The following is an 8,605-nucleotide window of genomic DNA, read 5'->3' as shown; positions in this document are numbered from 1 at the left end:
ACTTTTCCATTCTTTTCTTTCATCAAGAATTCTAGTCGTATTCTTACCCATATTATACACAGCTTCAAAACGTACTTACTATGAGTATATACCAATAGGAACTAGCATGGGATTCCACTCTTGATTATGTTATGTATGACTAATCAATTTTAACTTCTACCATGAGCTAGTCAACTAACTAGAACTCCTTTTAACCCCACTCACCACTCACCAATTACCACTCATCATTCACTCCATTTCACTTCCAATTCTCTTTCTAATTCTCTCTCAACACACACACACACTATTATGAACGTATTTTTTCAGTAGTTAATCATCATCTTCATCAAAAATCACTTCAAGAATCAAGCTATAATCATCATAGGAAGAACACTTCAAGAACACTTCAAAAATCCCTTTAAGTTTACTAATTTACTTCCAAGCTTTCTAATCCATTCCAAGTAATCATCTAAGATCAAGAAACCTTTGTTATATACAGTAGGTTATCTTTCTTATTCAGGGTAATATTCATATTCAAACTTTGATTCAATTTCTATAACTATAAACTATCTTAATTCGAGTAAAAATCTTACTTGAACTTGTTTTTGTGTCATGATCCTACTTCAAGAACTTTCAAGCCATCCAAGATCCTTTGAAGCTAGATCATTTCTTGTCACTTCTAGTAGGTTTACCTACTAAACTTGAGGTAGTAATGATGTTCATAACATCATTCAATTCATATATATAAAACTATCTTATTCGAAGGTTTAAACTCGTAATCACTAGAACATAGTTTAGTTAATTCTAAACTTGTTCGCAAACAAAAGTTAATCCTTCTAACTTGACTTTTAAAATTAACTACACACATGTTCTATATCTACATGATATGCTAACTTAATGATTTAAAACATGGAAACACGAAAAACACCGTAAAACCGGATTTACGCCGTCGTAGTAACACCGCGGGCTGTTTTGGGTTAGTTAATTAAAAACTATGATAAACTTTGATTTAAAAGTTGTTATTCTGAGAAAATGATTTTTATTATGAACATGAAACTATATCCAAAAATTATGGTTAAACTCAAAGTGGAAGTATGTTTTCTAAAGTGGTCATCTAGACGTCGTTCTTTCGACTGAAATGACTACCTTTATAAAAATGACTTGTAACTTATTTTTCCGACTATAAACCTATACTTTTCTATTTAGATTCATAAAATAGAGTTCAATATGAAACCATAGCAATTTGATTCACTCAAAACGGATTTAAAATGAAGAAGTTATGGGTAAAACAAGATTGGATAATTTTTCTCATTTTAGCTACGTGAAAATTGGTAACAAATCTATTCCAACCATAACTTAATCAACTTGTATTGTATATTATGTAATCTTGAGATACCATAGACACGTATACAATGTTTCGACTTATCATGTCGACACATCTATATATATTTCGAAACAACCATAGACACTCTATATGTGAATGTTGGAGTTAGCTATACAGGGTTGAGGTTGATTCCAAAATATATATAGTTTGAGTTGTGATCAATACTGAGATACGTATACACTGGGTCGTGGATTGATTCAAGATAATATTTATCGATTTATTTCTGTACATCTAACTATGGACAACTAGTTGTAGGTTACTAACGAGGACAGCTGACTTAATAAACTTAAAACATCAAAATATATTAAAAGTGTTGTAAATATATTTTAAACATACTTTGATATATATGTATATATTGTTATAGGTTCGTGAATCAACCAGTGACCAAGTCTTACTTCCCGACGAAGTAAAAATCTGTGAAAGTGAGTTATAGTCCCACTTTTAAAATCTAATATTTTTGGGATGAGAATACATGCAGGTTTTATAAATGATTTACAAAATAGACACAAGTACGTGAAACTACATTCTATGATTGAATTATCGAAATCGAATATGCCCCTTTTTATTAAGTCTGGTAATCTAAGAATTAGGGAACAGACACCCTAATTGACGCGAATCCTAAAGATAGATATATCGGGCCCAACAAGCCCCATCCAAAGTACCGGATGCTTTAGTACTTCGAAATTTATATCATATCCGAAGGGTGTCCCAGAATGATGGGGATATTCTTATATATGCATCTTGTTAATGTCGATTACCAGGTGTTCACCATATGAATAAATTTTATCTCTATGTATGGGATGTATATTGAAATGTGAAATCTTGTGGTCTATTGTTACGATTTGATATATATAGGTTAAACCTATAACTCACCAACATTTTTGTTGACGTTTTAAGCATGTTTATTCTCAGGTGATTATTAAGAGCTTCCGCTGTCGCATACTTAAATAAGGACGAGATTTGGAGTCCATGCTTGTATGATATTGTGTAAAAACTGCATTCAAGAAACTTATTTTGTTGTAACATATTTGTATTGTAAACCATTATGTAATGGTCGTGTGTAAACAGGATATTTTAGATTATCATTATTTGATAATCTACGTAAAGCTTTTTAAACCTTTATTGATGAAATAAAGGTTATGGTTTGTTTTAAAATGAATGCAGTCTTTGAAAAACGTCTCATATAGAGGTCAAAACCTCGCAACGAAATCAATTAATATGGAACGTTTTTAATCAATAAGAACGGGACATTTCAGTTGGTATCAGAACGTTGGTCTTAGAGAACCAGAAAATTTTCATTAGTGTGTCTTATCGAGTTTGTTAGGATGCATTAGTGAGTCTGGACTTCGACCGTATTTTCTTTAAAAATGATTGCTTAACATTTTTGTTGGAAACTATATATTTTTAACATATGAATATTATGTGATATATTAATCTCTTAATGTGTTTGATATTATGTGATAGATGTCTACCTCTAGAACAAGTCCCATTGACTCACCTAATAACAATGAAGAGTCAAATGTAAATTGAAATGATTCGTGGACTGATTCACAAGTTCCCGAAGAGGAACCGGAAGAAGAGTCGGAACCGGAAGAAGAATCGGAACCGGAAGAAGAATCAGAACCGGAAGAAGAAATAGAACCGGTGGGGGAAATAATAAAACGGTTAAGTAAAAGAGAATCCTCAACCAACCGACCAAGGTTAATTATGGTCAATGGTGTTTCCGCCAAGGAAGCAAAATATTGGGAGGATTACCAATTCTCCGATGAATCGGATTCCGAAGAGAATTTCGATGATGTTATAGAAATTACCCCAACTGAATTTAAAAAGGCAAAAGAAAATAATAAGGGAAAGGGCATAAAAATAGAGAAATCTAATTCCAACCCCGATGAACTTTATATGTATCGTCAACCCCCGAAGTCCTTAAGTTGTAACAATGACCCGGGAACCTCTAAACCACCAGGTTTTTCTAAACCAATGTGGACAACGACGGCTCGTATTAGGGGAACATCATATATCCCTAGAAACTTGGCAAAATGAACCAAAACCGAATAAGATAGTTATATTCGTGTGGTGTAATATATGTAATATAGTGTGCTTATGCTTTATGATATATGTAAAAATTGCTTGTATTAATAAGTATTTCTTTTATGAATCTAACTCTTGTCTATTTTACAGTATAAAAACACAAAATGGATAGACAACCCAATATTTTAAGAGACCTACCCGGAGACATGATTGATGAAATCTTGTCTAGAGTTGGTCAGAATTCCTCGGCACAACTATTTAAGGCGAGATCAGTTTGTAAGACATTCGAAGAACGTTCCAAGAATGCCTTGGTTTATAAAAGGCTTTCGTTCGAAAGATGGGGGATATCACATTGGGAAATCCATAAGTTACGATGTGTTTACTTTGACGCATATATTGCGGGGAACCCAAATGCTATTTTACGCAACGGGTTAAGAAATTATTTTGACTCAATATATCCGAATATAGGACTTCGTGATTTAGAAAAAGCGGCTAACATGCAACATAAAGAAGCATGTTATGCTTATGGGTTAGTAATGTTCGCTTCTCACCAAAGTGAGAACAAGAACATCGGGCTACAACTATTAAACAAAACGTTCCCACAAGTGACGGAGTCGGTAATTGGGGTAAGAAATGAGGTTTTTAGGTTATTACGAGACTATTGGTCATTACGTAACCCTCGTCCCTTTGACGATGTTACAACACGCTGTCTTATCAACGGCCATAACGGTTATGTTCCACAAGACCAATGATGGGAAGTAGTTCTAGTAAAACCAGAATGCATGACTTGTTTCTGGTATGAGTTACGTGTCTTTATTGCCTTTGCTGAACGACTTGTGTACTAGCTAGAATTATCTTCACAACTATCTTGTATCAAAGTTATTGTGTGCTATATTTCATGCTTTATGTAAAATAAGCGGTATTGTAAGTTTGTAAAATATTGTATAAAAGTTTGAACGCGAAATATTATTACAATCAGTTTTTCATATAGAATTGTAGTAGTTGAATTGTATATTAGCTACTAAGTATGAACTTAACGGGTAGGTACTACCCGAATTTAAACTTATAAAATGCTAATATGAAGAAAAAGCTTTTATAAATGAGTTCATATTATGCTACGAAATACTATTAACTACTCTTAATATTCTGTATGATTAACTTGTTCCATTTGACTATTTTGAAGGAAATGGCACCGACTACTCGACACACCGTGAATATGAATGAAGAGGAATTCCGTACTTTTCTAGCTTCAAACATAGCCGCAGTACAGGCTGTGCTACATACCAACAATAACCTTGGATCTGGCAGTACAGGAAATCGTGTAGGATGCACCTACAAAGAATTCACTGCCTACAAACCTTTGGAATTTGATGGAACCGAAGGACCGATCGGATTGAAACGGTGGACCGAGAAGGTCGAATCGGTGTTTGCCATAAGTAAGTGTACTGAAGAGGACAAAGTGAAGTACGCTACGCATACCTTCACAGGTTCTGTGTTAACATGGTGGAATACCTATCTAGAGCAAGTGGGACAAGATGATGCGTACGCACTACCGTGGTCAGCATTCAAGCACTTGATGAACGAGAAGTACCATCCCAGAACCGAGGTCAATAAGCTCAAGACAGAACTTAGAGGGTTACGAACCCAAGGATTTGATATTACCACGTACGAAATACGATTCACAGAATTGTGCCTATTGTGTCCGGGAGCATTCGAAGATGAGGAAGAGAAGATCGACGCGTTTGTGAAAGGATTACCGGAAAGAATCCAAGAAGATATAAGTTCACACGAGCCCGCCTCCATACAACAGGCATGTAGAATGGCTCACAAACTAGTGAACCAGATTGAAGAAAGAATTAAAGAACAGACTGCTGAAGAGGCCAATGTGAAGCAAGTCAAAAGAAAGTGGGAGGAAAATGGTGATAAGAATCACCAATACAACAACAACAGCAATTACAACAATAATCGCAACAATTATCCCAACAATCGCAACATCAATCGCAACTACAACAAACGGCCCAACAACAACAACAACAACAATAACAACAACAACAACAGCAACTACAACAATCATCCCAACAAAAATAATAACCGCAACAACAACAACAATCAGAAGCAGCTATGCCAAAGGTGTGAAAAGTATCACTCGGGGTTCTGCACCAAATTTTGCAACAAGTGTAAAAGAAATGGTCATAGCGCGGCGAAGTGTGAGGTCTACGGACCAGGGGTTAATAGAACGAAAGGAACAAATGGTGTCGGAACGAGTAATGGCGGAGCAAGTAGTGTCGGAGCAAGTTATGCCAATGTAGTTTGTTATAAATGTGGAAAACCGGGCCACATTATTAGAAATTGCCCGAACCAGGAGAACACGAATGGACAAGGCCGCGGAAGAGTTTTCAATATTAATGTGGCAGAGGCACAGGAAGACCCGGAGCTTGTTACGGGTACGTTTCTTATTGACAATAAATCTGCTTACGTTTTATTTGATTCGGGTGCGGATAAAAGCTATATGAGTAGAGATTTTTGTGCTAAATTAAGTTGTCCATTGACGCCTTTGGATAGTAAATTTTTACTCGAATTAGCAAATGGTAAATTAATTTCAGCAGATAATATATGTCGGAATCGAGAAATTAAACTGGTTAGCGAAACATTTAAGATTGATTTGATACCAGTAGAGTTAGGGAGTTTTGATGTGATAATCGGTATGGACTGGTTGAAAGAAGTGAAAGCAGAGATCGTTTGTTACAAAAATGCAATTCGTATTATACGAGAAAAAGGAAAACCCTTAATGGTGTACGGAGAAAAGGGCAACACGAAGCTACATATTATTAGTAATTTGAAGGCACAAAAACTAATAAGAAAAGGTTGCTATGCTGTTTTAGCACACGTCGAGAAAGTACAAACTGAAGAAAAGAGCATCAATGATGTTCCCATTGCAAAAGAATTTCCCGATGTATTTCCGAAAGAATTACCGGGATTACCCCCACAGCGATCCGTTGAATTTCAAATAGATCTTGTACCAGGAGCTGCACCAATAGCTCGTGCTCCTTACAGACTCGCACCCAGCGAGATGAAAGAACTGCAAAGCCAATTACAAGAACTTTTAGAGCGTGGTTTCATTCGACCAAGCACATCACCGTGGGGATCTCCTGTTTTGTTTGTCAAGAAGAAAGATGGTACATTCAGGTTGTGTATCGACTACCGAGAGTTGAACAAACTTACCATCAAGAACCGCTACCCACTACCGAGAATCGACGACTTATTTGATCAACTACAAGGCTCGTCTGTTTAATCAAAGATTGACTTACGTTCCGGGTATCATCAAATGCGGGTGAAAGAAGATGATATTCCAAAGACTGCTTTCCGAACACGTTACGGTCATTATGAGTTTATGATCATGCCGTTTGGTTTAACTAATGCACCAGCTGTGTTCATGGACCTTATAAACCGAGTGTGTGGACCATACCTTGACAAGTTTGTCATTGTTTTCATTGATGACATACTTATTTACTCAAAGAATGAACAAGAACACGGTGAACATTTGAGAAAGGTGTTAGAAGTATTGAGGAAGGAAGAATTGTACGCTAAGTTTTCAAAGTGTGCATTTTGGTTGGAAGAAGTTCAATTCCTCGGTCACATAGTGAACAAAGAAGGTATTAAGGTGGATCCGGCAAAGATAGAAACTGTTGAAAAGTGGGAAACCCCGAAAACTCCGAAACACATACGCCAGTTTTTAGGACTAGCTGGTTACTACAGAAGGTTCATCCAAGACTTTTCCAGAATAGCAAAACCCTTGACTGCATTAACGCATAAAGGGAAGAAATTTGCATGGAATGATGAACAAGAGAAAGCGTTTCAGTTATTGAAGAAAAAGCTAACTACGGCACCTATATTGTCATTGCCTGAAGGGAATGATGATTTTGTGATTTATTGTGACGCATCAAAGCAAGGTTTCGGTTGTGTATTAATGCAATGAACGAAGGTGATTGCTTATGCGTCTAGACAATTGAAAATTCACGAACAAAATTATACGACGCATGATTTGGAATTAGGTGCGGTTGTTTTTGCATTAAAGACTTGGAGGCACTACTTATATGGGGTTAAAAGTATTATATATATCGACCACAAAAGTCTTCAACACATATTTAATCAGAAACAACTGAATATGAGGCAGCGTAGGTGGATTGAATTATTGAATGATTACGACTTTGAGATTCGTTACCACCCGGGGAAGGTAAATGTGGTAGCCGATGCCTTGAGCAGGAAGGACAGAGAACCCATTCGAGTAAAATCTATGAATATAATGATTCATAATAACCTTACTACTCAAATAAAGGAGGCGCAACAAGGAGTTTTAAAAGAGGGAAATTTAAAGGATGAAATACCCAAAGGATCGGAGAAACATCTTAATATTCGGGAAGACGGAACCCGGTATAGGGCTGAAAGGATTTGGGTACCAAAATTTGGAGATATGAGAGAAATGGTACTTAGGGAAGCTCATAAAACCAGATACTCAATACATCCTGGAACGGGGAAGTTGTACAAGGATCTCAGGAAATATTTTTGGTGGCCGGGTATGAAAGCCGATGTTGCTAAATACGTACGAGAATGTTTGACGTGTTCTAAGGTCAAAGCTGAGCATCAAAAACCATCAGGTCTACTTCAACAACCCGAAATCCCGGAATGGAAATGGGAAAACATTACCATGGATTTCATCACTAAATTGCCAAGGACTGCAAGTGGTTTTGATACTATTTGGGTAATAGTTGATCGTCTCACCAAATCAGCACACTTCCTGCCAATAAGAGAAGATGACAAGATGGAGAAGTTAGCACGACTGTATTTGAAGGAAGTCGTCTCCAGACATGGAATACCAATCTATATTATCTCTGATAGGGATGGCAGATTTATTTCAAGATTCTGGCAGACATTACAGCAGGCATTGGGAACTCGTCTAGACATGAGTACTGCCTATCATCCACAAACTGATGGGCAGAGCGAAAGGACGATACAAACGCTTGAAGACATGCTATGAGCATGTGTTATTGATTTCGGAAACAGTTGGGATCGACATCTACCATTAGCAAAATTTTCCTACAACAACAGCTACCATTCAAGCATTGAGATGGCGCCGTTTGAAGCACTTTATGGTAGAAAGTGCAGGTCTTCGATTTGTTGGAGTGAAGTGGGGGATAGACAGATTACGGGTCCGGA

Source organism: Rutidosis leptorrhynchoides, chromosome 7 (assembly GCF_046630445.1).
Source record: "Rutidosis leptorrhynchoides isolate AG116_Rl617_1_P2 chromosome 7, CSIRO_AGI_Rlap_v1, whole genome shotgun sequence".
NCBI lineage: Eukaryota > Viridiplantae > Streptophyta > Magnoliopsida > Asterales > Asteraceae > Rutidosis > Rutidosis leptorrhynchoides.
Note: the sequence above shows the minus strand (reverse complement) of the source record.